The sequence below is a fragment of the Sinocyclocheilus rhinocerous genome, unplaced genomic scaffold (genome assembly GCF_001515625.1).
Source record: "Sinocyclocheilus rhinocerous isolate Xijiao unplaced genomic scaffold, SAMN03320098_v1.1 scaffold263, whole genome shotgun sequence".
Classification (NCBI taxonomy): Eukaryota; Metazoa; Chordata; class Actinopteri; order Cypriniformes; family Cyprinidae; genus Sinocyclocheilus; species Sinocyclocheilus rhinocerous.
This window is the reverse complement of record NW_015645086.1, coordinates 2,063,597-2,081,383: the sequence shown is the minus strand read 5'-3', so window position 1 is coordinate 2,081,383 and position 17,787 is coordinate 2,063,597. Positions and strand designations below refer to the sequence as shown.

Here is a 17,787-nt window from a genome sequence, read left to right as displayed (position 1 = left end):
CCTCCTGCTCCAAGCCCCTCCTGTCTCCTCCCTGGCTCCTCCCTCCTTCGTCACCTACCTGGACTCTGTCTGCTGGCCCCCTCCCAGGTGTCCGCCCTCCTCCAGAACCTCCTCCTTAGTTCCCACCCATCCCCCCCCCCCTCTGTTGTTCTACGGTGCGAGGACGCACTTTCCGGGAGGGGGGCGATATGTCAGGATTCTGGACTGTTCTGTGTCGTGTTTTGCCCCTGTTTCTGTTCCTGTTTTTCCTTATTTGGTCATGTTCCTGTCCTCGTTTAGTTTGATTATGATTCCTGACACCTGTGTTTAGTAATTATCCCTTGTATTTAAGTTCCTGTTTGTTCAGTCTTCCTTTGTCGGTTCTACTCGTTGGATGTTGTGTAATTCCCTGTGTTTCCAAGGATTAAAGACTGTTTATGTACTCCACGTCTCTTTGATCCTCGCTCCACGCTCCTCCCAGCACAGATCGTGACACTTGTTTTATTATAATCTACTTTATGGTACTGCTAGTCAGGTTTATTTAGTGTGAAACTCTGCAGCACAATGAGAAACAGCATCTTTGAGGCAGTATGATAGCTTGTACATTACCAGTGATTTGATTGTGAGCATGTTGAGAGCCACAAACAGTATTTTTTTTTTAATTACTGCAATCTGTTGAAAGCAACTCATGATGATAATAATATACTGTAGATTGTGCTCATGGTGGCAGCTAAATACAAGCACCTACATCTGTCAGTAGTTTACTGGGAAACCGCTCACACTGATGAAGCATAAACATAAACGAGAACGGTTTAATAACTGAAAAATATAGGCCTAGTGAAACACAGAGGCAAGCTGGATTTTACACATCTGTAAAATCTGGCACTGTAAAAGCAGTGAGGCGCATTTGGCAGATGTGTCGCACATATGGGCTGAACTGGGCCAGACACATCCATGCGGTTCAGGCTTGGGTTTGGGTTGAAAAGTGTTACGGAGTGTTTTAGTGGGATAGATGTGGAGACGAGAATATCTGTAGCGGCCAAGGAGAGGGTGACGGTTGTTTTCAATTTATTTAGTGTGTGTTACGGGCTCTATTAAACACTTATCTCCTTCTTTCCTGAGCAGTTAATGTGTGTGTGTGTGTGTGTCAGCGGTGAGAAACAGAGTGGGATGTGTAAAGTTTCTGTCACACATCATTAATCAGTGTGAGTGTGTTTTCTTAGTGAACGAGGATGTGACAAGCATTGACCGCAGGACACGCCTCAGATATGACACGTTTTCACACACACAACCTTCACTGCAAGCTGTGCTAATACTGAATAGCAGGGGTGAGAAATCACAGGTGGTGCTTGAAAAATATATTAAAATATTACACATAACGGAGGGAAAACTGAGTTTTAAAGGGGAAAATATTATTTTTATTTTGACGAAAAAATAGCATTGACACCTAGAAGAATTAGGGGTTTATTAAAGGGATTGTTCACCTACAAAACAAAAATCCGGTTATCATTTACACACCCTCATCACCTTTAAGATTTTTTTTTCGAAGAGCATTTCAACTGTTTTTGTCTATATAATGAAAGTCAGTGGGGTCCAACATTGGACTTTCATGGTATGGAATATATATGAAACACTGAGACATTTTTCAAAATATCTTCTTTTGAACATGACAAGAGAACGAGTAAATGATGACAGAACTGTCGTTTTTGGATAAACTATGCCTTTAACTTGTTACTTTCAATGTAACACAATTAGTTACTTTGGAAACACTTTACAATAAGATTCCATTAGATAATGTTGGCAAATGTGTTAACTAACATTTATTAACAATGAGCAATACATTTGTTACAGTATTTACTAATCTTTATTAACGTGTATTCATGTTAACTCAGGTCAATTAAATATTAACAGTTACAACTTTTAACAGTGCATTATTAAAGGTTGAAATTAACATAGACTAAGATTAATAAATGCTTTAGAAGTATATTTTATTGTTAGTTCATGTTAGCTTTTATACTGAGTAACACAATATTGTAAGAACTTTTTTAAGTAAAGTTTCCAGGCATTTTTTTGTTTTACACTTTTCTGAAAAACTAAACTAAAAGCAATATTCTTATGGCTATAAAATAAAAAAGTCCTAATATAGTTCACACATAGCTTGTTTTGTATATGTGTTCATGTATTTCTGATTTCTGCTAAAGAGCTCTCATGTTCTGGAGGAAACAAAATCTGTACTATTTCTTTCGCTCTATTTTTCTTCCCACAGGACAGTTTTATTCTCCCTTTTCTTCTTTTTGAAGAGAATGTGTTGCTACGAATCAAACACACAACAAGTCCATAGCAAGACCAAAGAGGTGATGTAAAAGTAAGACATCTTAGTGCACACACACATACTGTCTGACAACTTCTCAATCGATTATGCTTTTGCTCTTTCTCTCTGTGATCGGACATGACAGATGCCCTTTGCCTCCCACACTGGAGAAACAGATGCCGGAGAGAATCAAAGCGCCCTCCACTCTGACATCCTGCTCTCCACTGCCTCACACTTCCTCCATACTTCTCTCACTCCATACATTCTTCCTCAGGTCCCAGAGGACAGTATTAGTTTAGTGTACATATGGTATCTATGCTCCTGAGTTGCACAGATGCTGAATAAAGGTTTGTCTAGTTTCACAAGGCCAGTTTTATTTATTTATTTATTTATTTTTATTATAAGCAAGGCTGGTCCACTATAGCTCATTCTAGGTAAGAGTCACACATTTTTGAAGAGAACCGACCATCTGATCTGACCAACTATAGTGACCAATAGTGACACTTTTACCTGAAACTGATGCTAGCAAGACAATAGACCAGAATTCAAGTAACTACAAGTTCAAGTCTACAAGTACAAGTCTACAAGTCTCCATGAAACTGGTAATACAGGGGTCAATGACATGACCCTCAGTTTTTTTTTTTTGGTCCGGATATCAAAAACGCTTTTGTCATTTCTGAATTTAAAATGAAATTTTTTATAGCATCAAGTCAAAAATGATTGCCCTGATATCATAATAGAAACACACACACACACACACACACACACATTTAAATACAAATTTAAAGGGGTCATGAACTGCAGAAGATTTGTACATCAAAAAAACATAATATTTTAGCAGTAATAGGCTATTTTCTGTCCTGTTTTGACCCCCTCTCATCGGAATGCTCTGTTTGAATAGGCGTGGTGGATTGTAGACTCGGAAGTAAACGCCCACTGCTATGATTGGCTAATAGTTGTGTATGTTTGACAGCGTACTTTCCTCATAGATGGACGCTGCTGTGATTTAGGTCAAAAACACATAAATACTCAGTGCATATCAAACGATCTGTAATAACAGACAAAGCAATAGTGACCACATAATAAAAACAGTTCCTCACACTTGTGTGGAGCGACATTACTGTCGGATCTAGTCGGCACAGAATTGTCTTTTAATTTCAGTCTTTCAGAAAATCCGGCCTTGAATTGTGCCTTGTTTGTAAACAAATCCGCGGTGAAACGAAGCGAACAAATGACCAAACTTTTACTGACGCGGTCTGGAACTTCATTAAAAATAAAGCTAATCCACTCTGTCCTAATGTTGGGATCAGATGGAAGGCGATGCAAAGACTGCTTGTCCACAATTTGGCACTGCACAGCGTCTTGTTGTCTTCAGAGCATCTTTATTGTTTGGATTCTGTGTAGACCTGCGTTCGTCTCTCTTGTTATTGTGCGCGAATCAGTGGGCGGAGCTAAACAGGCAGTGATGTAGAAGCAGGCATTGATCTTCTTCTGCGGAGGCGGGGTTCAGCCACACTATAACGTCATAGAGCGGCACATTCCACAAGCTGTCGTTTTGGCAGACTGGCTTCAATGTAAGCTGTTTTTAGACTAACAAGAAAGTTTCGAGTTCTGAAACTTACAGGATGTTTTTATATGACCTCTTAGATGTCAAAAGACCAAGGGAATTTTGATTTCTCAGTTCATGACCCCTTTAAATTTCTTGAATTTTTATTTTTTTTTAAATGGTATAAAGTGTACAAAGAGTAGTTCCTAAGAACTCAGCACATGCATTTTATGCAAGATTATTAAAATATTTCTCCTTTTCTTTATCTTAGACACTATTTTTCATTGACCCACTGACACGAGCCATGAACCTCACAAACTTTGGCAAATCCAGCATCTGTACTCAGAAGTACTCATTGTTTGTTTATTATGTCACTGCACTTTTGTGATCGCTCTCTCTCTCTATATTATATTGTGCAAAGATTTAGACTCTTTGACCAAACTAAGGCAGGTTTCTACCTCCTGCAACACAGAGGTCTGAGGCTTAGTGAGAATGACAAGGCTCGCTCTCTATATCTCTTCGTGTCTGTATGTGTGTTCTGAGGCTTGTGGCAGCACTGGGATCAGGGATTTTGTTACATCACCAAAGGAGCAGTCAATCACTTGAGAGATGTGTGATTAAAAGGACAATCGCCCACAATGGTGGTTTAGTCTGTGGATGAGCGTGTTTGCGTGCCGGGTGAGAATGAGGGAAATGTACATGTGTGGGTGGAGATGTGGCAACCAGACGTGATGGATTTAATGGAGGACATAAAGATGTGTATGTTATGTATGTTAAATGTTTGCTTGGTAGCTGTTGGCTCAAAACTACCAAATAGCACAGCAAACACAACTATGGATAGCCTTAGGATACTTAAACACACGGTTTATTTATTATAATTTATTGACTTCTTTAAGGATGGTTTGCTACAAGGAAGAAGATTGCTAAAGCAAAAATTCTTGCAAACTGAACCAAAAAAATCAACAATAAGCGAGTGGGACATAACAGTTTAGTACAAATGCTTTTACGGATTCCTATCCATCAGAGCTTTCTCTGGTGTGTAAAGTGCCCTGACCATCTCTCTGAACTCGAGAGGGAGGAAGTGGAAATCCCCAGTCACAAATTATCAATTTTTCCACTATCCATAAACAGATTAGCAGCTCTCCATGACAGATCGCAGACTAAAGTCTCTCATATTCAACACATAGCCTTTCCATCCCAATTAAATTTGGAGCAGGAACAATTACTTACATCTGTAGAGCAAAGAGAAAGAAAGTTATGGAATTCAAAACCTCTATCTGGAATAATAACAAAATAAAAGTGAATAAGGACCGAGGCTGTCAAGATTCAAAATTTAGAAAGTTCTGAATTAGGGGTGTTACAATATACACTGTAAAAATGGATTTTACAAAGATAAATAAAGCAAACATTATTGAAAGAGCATGTCAACATATTCTGTTACACCAAATACACAAAATAATGATCTTTAAAATAGCATCATATGACCCCTTTAAAAGAAAGAACAATTTCAGTCTTTCTACTTAAAAGTTTCACTCTGCATTCAATGTGTTACTTGCCGTTTCTTTGTAATTATTTTTGTAATTATATAATTTACCAGCAATTTCTGAGTGAATTTTTTTTCAAGTAAATCCTACTCCAATTTTGACGATAAGTGTATTAAGTACTAAACATATGATAATATTGTTATTAAATGTTATCAAATAAATAACATTTAATTCAGTAAAAAACATGGTGTGTAGACACTCCAGTCTGCAGGAATTGCCGATCAACAGTAAAATCTATTTGCAGGTTTTTGTGCAGTTATGCTTACATTAGCCATTTGCAAATAAATAAATAAAAATAATAAATAAATAATAGCATTATTTATTTATTTGTATTAAATTTGTGATACAAATAATGGAAATAATGACAAAACTGTCATTACAGCATGAAATCTCCCTTTAAATGTTTTTCGAAGCAACACTCCAGCACGTGCCTCATATGCACACTGCGTGTAAATATGGATCTGACAGCGCTGTTTATATCACGTAACAGCTTTCCCTCTCTGTCATGGGATCCTGTGAAGAGATATCATTACTGACCGACCACTGAAGCAGTGTCTCTCTTATCGTCAGCTGTCAAACTCAATCACGTCCCCCATCATCTCCCTCCACATGTGTGAGTCTTTTAATGAATGAGTGTTTTAATGATCTGTCATAGTCCTGTGCTCTCCACTACAAAGAGCTGTGAGAAAACTAATTACAACACACACTACGTTCTCCTCAATCACAAAAGTGTGAAATATTAATCCAACGGCGGCACAAAGAGCCTTTCATCTTATTATTGCTGTATATTTCATTACTTAATTGATCTTGCTCATGAAACAGTTTTGAAGGTATGGCTCTGAAAGAGAACACACACACTGGAAAAACGGCTAGGATTTTATATGATCTAAGAGTAATTATCAAAAAATAGCAGACAATAATATACCACTTCAGAATTTTACAATGAAATCAATGGAGGATCAGTCATTTTCTGCCATAGAAAAAAAAGAGTGTAAAAAAATTAGGAAAAAAATAATCCATGACTCTGCATTGAATGAAAATCGTTTTCATAGTGTATTAATATTGAAAAACAAAAATATTAAAATAATGTTCATATTTCTTAAAAATTTATTTAAAAATATTGTGAATATATAGGAACTACAATAGCAGTCTAATAGAAATATATACGTAACTTCAAGTGGGAGTTTTCACTTTTTTTTATTTGATTTTTAGTGCCATATTTGAGGAAGGTGTCTAAATGCAGTGTTGTTTCGATTTGTAAATCCATCTCTCACTTTTTCTCTCCAAGCACACCATCTATTCACCTTGAACATAAAAACCCAGTGATCACACTTAATTAGACATTTCATTAATCATGCTGTCAGGAAAGAGACAGAAGCTCATAGACTAACACACATCCACAAACCCAAACAGTGCACCTGCGTGCCTTAGACCATGTCTGTTTCTATTCTCCCTTTCATCCTCACCTCACATTAACTCAAAGACAAACTAACAAGATCTAGACATTGATTTGAGGCAAATAAGTTATTAATTTATTAAGCCGCTTGGCGTATAATCATATTGACCAAATACAACATCTGGCCGGCGCAGAGAGCTGAGGTACCTGCTAGTCAGGATGTCGTGACGTTTCCTTGTACACACTAAAACAGTGTACTTTGCTGGTAATGGAAAATACACTTATGAATATATAGTTTCACTTTATTTTGATGGTCCCTTTAACACACTCTGTTGACTATAAGTAACGTTGCACCTACATGTCTACTAACTCTCATTAGAGTATTAGTAGAGTATTAGTAGACCGGTAGGGTTAGGGTTAGAATAAGTTGACATGTACAGTACTTGCAAAGTTGCTTATAGTCAGTAGAATGTCTGTTGGGAGACCATGACAATAAAGAGTTAGCAGATATTAAGCAAACAGTCTACTAATACTCTGATGAGAGTTAGTAGACATGTAGGTGCAACATTACTTATTGTCAACAGAATGTTCAAAAGGGACCTTCAAAATAAAGTGTTACCTGAATCTCTAGTATAGAAGTTCACCAGCATTAGGACGATATTAGTACTGTAAAATGTCTTTAAATTTCCCTACAGTACATTGTTTGCATCGAGCTAGCCCAATCCATTACCTTAAAATTCACAATTATTACTTACACTTGTATATGTTTAAAAATTAATGTGGCATCTTTACCTTTTTGCTTTGACAGCTCAAAAAGGCGAGAACCGTCACAAAACTTTAAGCAAATACAGATACATACTTATAGGTAGCTATGTGCTATGATTTATTATGGCTATGATTTAGGGCACATATACTATTATAATATTACACATACAACAGGACACACATACTCATAATAACATACAATTTAATATGGCTAGTATGTGAATTGTGCTGTCAGTTGCTTACTATATTAAAAACTGTAACCAGGGATTGTTTAGCGTTTAATCTTCTGAGTCTTAGATGTATTGTGCTGTTGTGTCTTGCTTCACCATGGTAACAAACCAAATAAAATCAAAAGATAGAGTAAACAATCACAAAAAGATTAAACCACGATTGGAAACACTGCTAGGGCTTCTTGAAATGCCAGACATAAGCTTGCTATCAATAAATTCAAGCTAAAAACCTTGCAGTGGAATGCAATGGGTTTTTTCGAACATGTGCCTGACTGCATATTGTACGTATATTTTTAGTGATGATCATGTGCAAAGTGCTGTGCACTGCAGCTAAATCCATGCAGGATGAATTTGTGTCACAATTGGTTAACGGCTAAGCGTGTTGATGAATGCTGCCTTTCTATAGTCCTTGGGCTATTGATGAAGTCCTTATTTATAAGGTGGGCCGTGAATCTGAGAGTTGAGGCTGTAGGGTTAACGCTTCTGCCATTACCCACTATTCATCATCTTTAAAGAGGAAGTCAAGCAGTCAGTCAAGTTTAGATTATTTAGAAAAATGATTTCCACTTTAATAAAAAAATATATAACAAACACGATTAATGTAACCATTTTAAAGAAAAAAGGATGTTTTGAGAAAAACATCCTTGAGAAAAAAACATCCTTTTTTTTCTTTAAAATGGTTACATTAATCGTGTTTGTTATATATATTTTTAATTAAAGTGGAAATCAGTTTACTAAATAATGTAAACTTGACTGACTGCTTCACTTCCACTTTAATCTCTGCTTTATGGAGCTCCCTCTCTCTCTCTCTCTCTCTCTCTGTGCATGTGTGTGTGTGTGTGTGTGTATGTGTGAGCGCTTTTGCATGTGGTTGGTTAAGTCTGGTAGTGTTGATGAAATTGGCTGGTCTCCAGAGGCTCAGTGAAATGCCAGAGAAATGACAGACAGGATTATGATGTATAGAGAGAAAATGTCAGCAAGGACATGCCATGAGTACAGATGGAACTGTATATAAGAAAGAAAGAAAGAAAGAAAGAAAGAAAATGAATGAGAAACAAAAATCAAGAAAGATGAATGAAATCAAAATAAGCAAAAGAAATAAAGATAAAGGGACAAAGCAATAAAATCAAACATGAATAAACAATGAAAATGAACAAAATAAAGTAAAAGTACAAATGCATTAAATGCAAATGAAAACAAAAAACAAGGATACAAACTAATTAACAATAAAACAATGAATGTGAATGAATAATGAACAAACATGTGAAAGAAAACAAATGAAAAACAAATGAACAAAAGAAAAGAATGACAAAAAAGAAAAGATCAAACAAATAAACAAACAACAAATGAGGAGAGAAAAAAACAAAAATATTAACAAATGCAAACAAAAACAAGCGAACAAACGATTGAATAACATAAAAACGCATGTGAATGAACAGTAAAATGAAACAAAGAAAGTGAATGAAGGAAAGAAAAAGAACAACAGAATTAACATGCAAAAGCAAAAAACAAGAAACAAGCAAACAAATGAAAAACAAATTAATTAAAAAACAAAAATAAAAAGAATGGGAAAGAAAAAAAAGAGCAAATAAACAATGAAAAAATGAAAATGATTAACAAATGATTAAACAAAGAACAAACGAATACACAAACAAATTAATGAACAAAAACAACTGGACATGCAAAATGAAAAGAATGATAATTAATTAATGATTAAACAAACAACTCTAACTACTTAAATTGTACACCTGCTTTACTACACTCATATACAGTCTGAGAATCAAGACTCTTTCTGCATTATGTTCTGCTTAACATAATGTTGTATGAGAATACATATGGAAATATTATAGAGGCCCCCATTACACAGCACAGCTCTGATGACACATGCACCTCTGTCACTCTGCCTACACTGCATATTAATCTTGTCTTTAACTACAGCCATTATACAAACACACACACTACCTCAAGCTCAGCAGAACTCCCAGCCTACGCTCTCATCTCAACCGCCCATCATCCTGATACCATCCACCCGACAGCACCTGGGAAATGATAAGTGTGTGCGAGAGTGAGTGTTTCTTCTTTATCAAGTCACTCAAACACTTCTGCAAACTCAGCAAAATCCACCTCAGTCCTTGGATCAGTGAAAAGCGGCAAAATTCAAATCAACACCAGTGGTCTCACTGACCTCTCCCCGCACTGTCACACTGATCCTGGATCAGCCAATGCGGCTGTTTAAACAAGCAGTAATTGGCCCTCCAGGGTGACTGTGCTCAGCTGTAATCCTGTCTGCGCTGTGACTCATGACGGTGAGCGGCTGACCTGGGGTCAGTGAGGCGGAATGTAGCCAATTACTATACAGCACAAACTCAAATTAAAGACATGATCTGGAAACAGTGGTACTGCTAACAGGTGGTCAGCTCAGCGATGACACATTCAGTGCTAACAGCTCACTGATGTGCTTTACATGCCAAAATGAATGTAAATCAAGCGTTAATTAATTGCAAGCGTACATGTGATAATTGCATAATCTATATGTGAAAATGCTGCGAAAGTTCGTAAATAGACTACAAAAAGTCTTTTGACTTTGTACACTTCTAAAAAAGCAGTCCAGGATTATTTGCTAGTGAACCATTGTTAGTGATACAATCTTTTGTTGCAATTAAGGTAAATAATAAATGTCAATCCTAAAATTTAAAGTAACCATATCAGTCTTGTGCAGTATTGGTAATAAGATGTCATTTGTACCCACACGCTTTGTGACTGACAGTGCTTTTTACCGCTCACATGAGTATTTGAACTGATGATGCAGTTAGGCATATATAATATAGTCTTTGCTAACACAGTAATTACTAGTATTACTTAAAAACTTGATATGGTGTCTATTTTATCGCTAAGAAAGATTAACAGATGCAAACAAAAACAAGAAAATAAATGAATGAAAAAAACAAATGTGAATCAACAATGAAAAAGCAAGAAACCAAGAAAGAAATATAAATGCAAACAAAAACAAGAAAACAAAAATGAATAACAACGAATGTGGATAAACAAGGAAAAAAAGAAAGAAAGAAAGATTAACAAATGCAAACAAAAACAAGAAAACAAACGAATGAATAACAACGAACGTGGATAAATAATGAAAATGAAAGAAAGATATAAAGAAAGAAAGCAAGAAACAAAGATTAACAAATGCAAACAAAAACAGGAAAACAAATGAATGAATATAAACGAATGTGGATAAACAATAAAGCTTTATATTAGGTGGCCTTAACTACTATGCACTTACATTTAAATGAATCATGCGATACAATGCACATGCATGTTTTTACATTGTACTTATATTAAAAAAAAATATCTGCATGTAATTACATCTGTAATTAATTTCTGTAATACATTTATAATTACACTGTTGAGCCATCTCTTTCACCTTAAACACCTTAAACCCACCCATACCACAAAACCTGTCCCTAACCTTACCTGTATCCCACCTCAGTAGCAGCAAAAGTGTTTTGCAATACAATATGAGCACAATAAGTCCATTGTACTTATTTTATTTTATTTTTGCATAGTAGTTAAAACCACTTAATATAAAGTGGGACCAATTAACAAACGAAAGAAATAGAACAAAAGATTAACAAATGCAAACAAACAACAAAGAAAGAGCAAACACACATAAATTAATAAACAAATGGTTGGGAGAAATGCAGACAGACAAAAGACGTGCTATGCGTGTTTTGATAGCAAAACTCCTTAGCAAGCTAGAGGCAAACAGTCGTCACTAACTCTAATGGTTGCGTCTTTTGTCTGTAGAGGAATGTTACCTGTAACAACCTCTTTCATTGTTCTCCTTCAGCAAAACAAGTAGTTTATATTTTTAGGCTGATGTTTTTTAACCCAACATTTATATCAACAAGACTCTGTCAGTGCGCACAAATTCCTGAGGGTGCGCGCATGTGAACACACACAAGTGCTAACATATTGAGCCCATCATATACACTTTCCCCTGGTTTAACCCTTTCCCCCAGTTCCCCCTTTTACTGGAGAACTGCCCACCGGGGGGTTTACCACTTTTGGCCCCAGATCTCCATCTAAACCCTGCTGCTAAAGCCAGTGCTAAACTAAAGAGCCCTGGCGCTAGCCTATTGATATAAGATCTGCTTTCTGGGTGTGCTACTGGAGCACTAATGACCAGACTGATTAATAATGCATAGCATAACCTCGTCCACATCAGCCTAATTGCCATGATTTGTCGTTCCCAGCAGAGAAGGGCTTTAAAGTGAAATCCATACCCAAAGCGAGGGACACGGCACACACGACAGAACACAGACACACAAACACTTATACGACACACCAAATGTGGCATGTCTAATTTCGTAATGAATCATTTCCAAGCCAAGCCCACACTCAGACTGCGCATGCATAGACCTGATGTGTATATGAAAGGAATTGCATATAGATGAGACCTCTAAGACTGAATTCCTGAAATTAAATTCTTAAAGGGATAGTTCACCCAAAAATGAAAATTCTGTTATTGTTTACTCACCCTCGTATGGCCCGATTTCTTAAATGGAACACAGAAAGAGAAATTTCGAAGAATGTGGTGTTCGCCTTTTTCCATGAAATTACCATAAAAAGGCCTTGGAGCTATCAAGCTTCAAAAAAGCTTTACAGTTTTAATTAACTTTTGATTAAAATTTGACATCAACACTAGATTTCCTTTCTGTGCTCATGAGAAATTCATGCACAAATTCATGCAAAATCTTACTTTGGAGTAAGATCTTGTTTATTAATTGTTTGATTTGGTTCACAAAACTGGTCTGAATGAATCATTTACAAATCGTGTGTTACTGACACACAATCTGAGTCTCAAGTTTTTCTTGATTATTAGTGATTAATTACTTAAATTTCCATCTGTTCCTCACATAAAGCTATTGTGCGGCGCTAGAAGACTTGGAATCCAGCGACCAAGTAATCTGAAATAATTGTATCTTTTGGAGATTAAAAGCCTCAGTTCTCACGTATTGTTATTGCATGGAAAACAGCTACCAGCACATTCTTCAAAAATGCTCCTTTCGCCTTCCACAAAGTCATCCAGGTTTCTGAGACTAAATGATGACAGAATAATCATTTTTGAGTGAACTATGCCCTTAAGGAGAATGAGAAAGTGTAAAGACTGCAAAACGAAGTAAGGGATGGAGAGAGCAAGAGGACGGAGTGGAGACAAACACTGAGTCTCCCAGGCGCCACAGAAACAAGATCCACTTCCTACGGAGAGAGAGAAATAGAAAGAGAGCGAGACAATGGTAAGAAGCTCATCCTTCAAGATCCAGATTCATCTAGATACCAACTTTCCTTACTCGTGGATTTCAGGGTTTTGTCTATTTTTCTCATCAGATGAGAGAAGCAAGTGTGTGTGTGTTAGATATACTGTGCTGTTCAAGGACAGAATTCACTCAGATGATGTTTTGGAAGTGAAACTAAAAGGAAAACAGCATAAAGAAAAAATTAGCAAGAAACAACGCTTTTAATTTTTTGCCGTTTGAGACGTTACCTAGCTATGCTGGTAACATTGATGACATAAACATACTGTGATTCTGAGCCAAATAATACAATGTGAAAATGGGAAAGGGGTGGGAACGGCTTTGGATTCAGACCAAGCAATTAAACCAAGTGTTTAGACAGCTTTAGTGACATGCTTCTTTAAAGAATCTCCAAAATACTCAAATTATCATGTAATATTAGTCTAACAATTATGATTAAAAGGTAAACAGACTATAAAGATGATTACCCTTGTGAAAAAGAAATTTGCTTAGCTGTGATGAATGTGCACCTGTAGTGTACTTCAGATCTTAAATGTGTGTGTGTGTATATATGTACATATATATGTAGATAATATAAAATAAATCTAAGGCCAATTAAGTGTACTTAAAGAGAGTTCCGGTTCATGACTATGTTTCTTAACACATTTATAAGGTTTGTTTAAAAAGTGCACTTATTTTGATGTTTTGACTAACATAAGCACATGTAAAGTACTTGTTTCTAATTGTATCTGTAGTGTGAATTTGACATTTCATTTAAAGTTAATATGTTTTAAATGTACTAAATTGCAACTGTATCATTACAAATGTGTAATTACAAATATATTTAAATGCACAATATAAAAGTTTCAATAGAAATGACATTAGATTTTAGTTTTTAGTTTAGTTTAGTTGTCAGTACATTCAGCACTACACGTTATTTCGAAGACAACAGAAGTAATTATGAAATCATATAAAAAAAATTACTTTACTTAACAGGGTCAAATAAGCACTCTAAAGTTCTGCTAACTGCATTTAATATAACTATAACACATTTTGATTTAATTGTAAATAACATGAAATAAAGCGTCCGAGAACCCATTCAGTATACATATATGTGTACATATACTTCTTTTCTCAAAGGTATATTTGCTTCCTAAAAGTGAAAGCATAATGTCTCTGCTGTGATGTGAACACACGTTTTTACAAAAACCACATGTTCCCTGAAAACCACTGTAAAGATTAAAGCTCCTGAACCGCGACCTCATAAGGGAGATTGAGAGCTCGAGAGAGTCATACTGTCGAACTGAAATAACCGCAATGAAAAAACCCACCTGCTCCCCTCTCTTCACCCACAGCCGTGCTCTGTCTGTCTCCATTTTTTATCCATCTATTTCTTTCTCACAAAAACAACCCCACAGTCCTCTACTCCAATGTAATGAACCACAAGTAACAAGCTACTGTTTCTAACATAGTGATGTAGCATAATGCTATATTATTGTTTTGAGCCTTGAAGTCAATAAACAGATGTGCTCTTCTAGCCACTGGTTTTAGTAGCTTCCATATACCTATAGTTAGCGACTTATTAGTTAACAGCTTGTAGCATAGCTTCACAACTTGAAATTATGATAGCTTGTAGCTTGACGCTTTCATTTTAGCTTAAACAGTTTCCACTGTCCCTGCTTTCTGCTTGTAACACCGGATTTATAGCTTAAATACAGTTAGCTACTTTTTATTAGTTATCAGCTTGTATCATAGCTTCGCAACTTGAAATTATGATTAGCTTAGCTTGACACGCTCCAGTGTAAAATTAGCTTCCCCAACAGTCTCCACTCGTCCTGAAACACTCACACACTGCATGCAGAAACACTACAAAGTGATTTCATGTCAGATTTTCTATCCTTTTCATTCATTCTATTTTTAAACCATCAACAGACTGTCACAGGGTGTACGCTGATGGGGCAGACACCCTATTAGCCTCTGAGCTATTCTGGGAAATCTGTTTAATCCATATGCTACACACACATTTCAGCTATTCATCCTTCTGTTATTAAGCTGTCACTACACCTAACACACTTTCATGTCAGATTTTCTATCCTTTTCATTCATTCTATTTTTAAACCATCAACAGACTGTCACAGGGTGTACGCTGATGGGGCAGACACCCTATTAGCCTCTGAGCTATTCTGGGAAATCTGTTTAATCCATATGCTACACACACATTTCAGCTATTCATCCTTCTGTTATTAAGCTGTCACTACACCTAACACACTGTTGCACTTTGCTTGCTCATATCCTTCTCTGTGGAATCACACACACACACACACACACACACACACATAGTGCTGATGAAGCAGGCTGCTGACAGTAGGATGAATGCAGTGGCCTGTGGTGGGGAGAGAGGCGAAGGTAAAAGGTGCTAAATCATGTCTGTTTCGGTGCTTTGGGGAGCTTATGGATGAAACTCCCGTCGCGGAGCACATTCATTCATTCCCCTCCCCTCTCACCTCCCCGCGGCCGACCTCAGCTGCCAAATTACACACATTATGAATATGAAACACACTCAGACTAACAATGCTGTTGGAGTCATTGCGTTTAGTTATTACAAATAACCCATCAGTGCTGGAGAAGCTACTTGGAACAAACAAGCTATGTTTTGAAAGAAATCACCATGGCTCCTTTATTTGATCAAAAACACAGTAAAAACAGTAATTTTGTGAAATATTTTTACAATTTAAATTTATTCCAGTGATGCAAAGATGAATTTTCAGCATCATTACTCCAGTCACCAGTGCCTCATGATCCTTCATTAATCATTATAATATGCTGATTTGCTGCTCAAGAAAAATTTATTATTATTATCAGTGTTAAAATCGTTATTTGTGGAAATGGTGATACATTTTTTTAAGTTATTAAAAAGTTTAATAAAATAGAAATCTTTACTGTCACTTTCGATCAACTGAATGTGTCCTTGCTGATTAAAAGTATCAAATTATTTTTAAATTTAAATTTAAATTGGTAGCGTGTGATATAAAATAATAAATAATTATAATAACAATAAACATTCTTTTCTATAGCACCTTTAAAAGTTACAAGAAGACATGCTGTCAAAACAAATTAAGAACAAATCAAAACAATAAAAAAATCTAATAAAAGCTACCCTTAAAAAAATAACATTGAAGCACATTATGTAACAATATTGACAGAATTTAGCAAAGGTGGAAACTCTCTATTTATCTTCATGTCACTAAAAATGATCTGATGTCATGAATCTCATATACTGCATGTCTGGTGGCTCTTGATGCTAAATAAACCTGGTTGGGATTTTTATTAGGAAACAAAAGCGGTTTTGGAGGCAGGTGAAATGCAGCATCTGCTCTACTTCTGTTGAGCCAAACCACTTTCCTCTGAGGAATTCTCATATTTATTGCTTTAGCAGCTCTGAAGGGCCAAAATCCCCAAAATACTAAACAATTATACACATACATTTCTGTGAAATATCACATAAATGAAACCCTAATTCTAAACCTATGTTTGCATTCAATCAGAGCTCTGTCAGCTAACATCTTGCATCAGGGAAACTGCACCTGTAATGTTTTCCCACTGTCATCATGAGTTAGATTTAAGATCACTGCCTTCTTTTTGAAACTGACAGCAGGCACGGCCTTGGAGGAAACATATCATAGATGGCAGACTTAATTACTTATTTTAATGTCCTGAACCTCACGCATTGAATTTTAATTTCAACAATATTTATACAGCATGTATTCCAGTGGAGCATTCCAGAAAGTGCTTAACTGTCGTGAAAATAATGACACAATGAAAAAATCGCAAGGTCCTAAAACAGGCTTCATGTTCTTAAAATAAAATATAAATTCTGTTTATTTGAGTTGAAATTGGACATGATTTCCTTGCAAAAGAGACTGCCTTAAAGGTGTTTGCGCCTCCTCTCTGGAGAACGAGAGATCAGGCGAGGAGTTTGTCCTAAAAGTGTCGACTTTTATCAAGTCTTTTTTCGACTCTCATTAGAAGTCTGTGCATTTATTCACCACTAGTAAAATCTAACCTAGAAACATTGGCCATTACTGTCTTCAGACCAGGCTTGATAATAAGATCAAAACAGGCGTAAAACTAATATGTCTGTAAAATGTCACTGCACAAAATCAATTATATATTCATTCAGGAGCTAAAGAGGTTCCTCAAAACCATTTCCATTCCTTTCTCTGTGTTCCCAATTCTCATATCTATCTTTATTCTGTTTCTTTTCTCCCTCCATTCAATCTGTCTCGGCTCAATCCTAGTGTGTGTGAGAGAGACAGACAGACAGAGAGGAAACAGTGGGCGCCCTGGGCGATCGTCACATCAGCTCAAAGGTCTAGGAGCAGGAGAAAGGCATCTTAGAGGCCACGCTGAGTTAGAGCTTTCTCCCAGCAGTCTGTCTGTGTGTCTGGGAAAGTGTTATTACTTTCATTACAAAGTCCCAGAGAGGAACAGAGAGCGTATCAGAGCATAAATCAGGGCAGAATGTGAAACACTGATGTCAGTCCCCTCTCAACCGACCCATGATCTGAGTGCTGTAATGCTGACCTTCACTGAACTGCTTTAAAGGGGTCATATGATGCGATTTCAATTTTTCCTTTCTCTTTGGAGTGTTACAAGCTCTTGGTGCATAAAGAAGATCTGTAAAGTTGCAAAGACTAAAGTCTCAAATCCAAAGAGATA

The 17,787-nt window shown here is 36.4% G+C and overlaps 1 protein-coding gene across 3 annotated transcripts in view; it reads right to left on the bottom strand.

Annotated features, from left to right (window-relative positions):
• Positions 1-17,787, bottom strand: part of LOC107705722 (extracellular sulfatase Sulf-2-like) — a 149,777-nt gene that overhangs the window by 61,057 nt on the left and 70,933 nt on the right. Inside the window, exon 1 of one of the 3 annotated variants that reach the window (XM_016509154.1) lies at positions 9,734-9,957. The exons of the other annotated variants lie outside the window; for them this stretch is intronic. The gene's annotated coding sequence lies outside the window, so the exon portion shown is untranslated. Of the gene's footprint in view, positions 1-9,733; positions 9,958-17,787 lie in introns of those variants that run through there. 3 annotated transcript variants of the gene reach the window in all.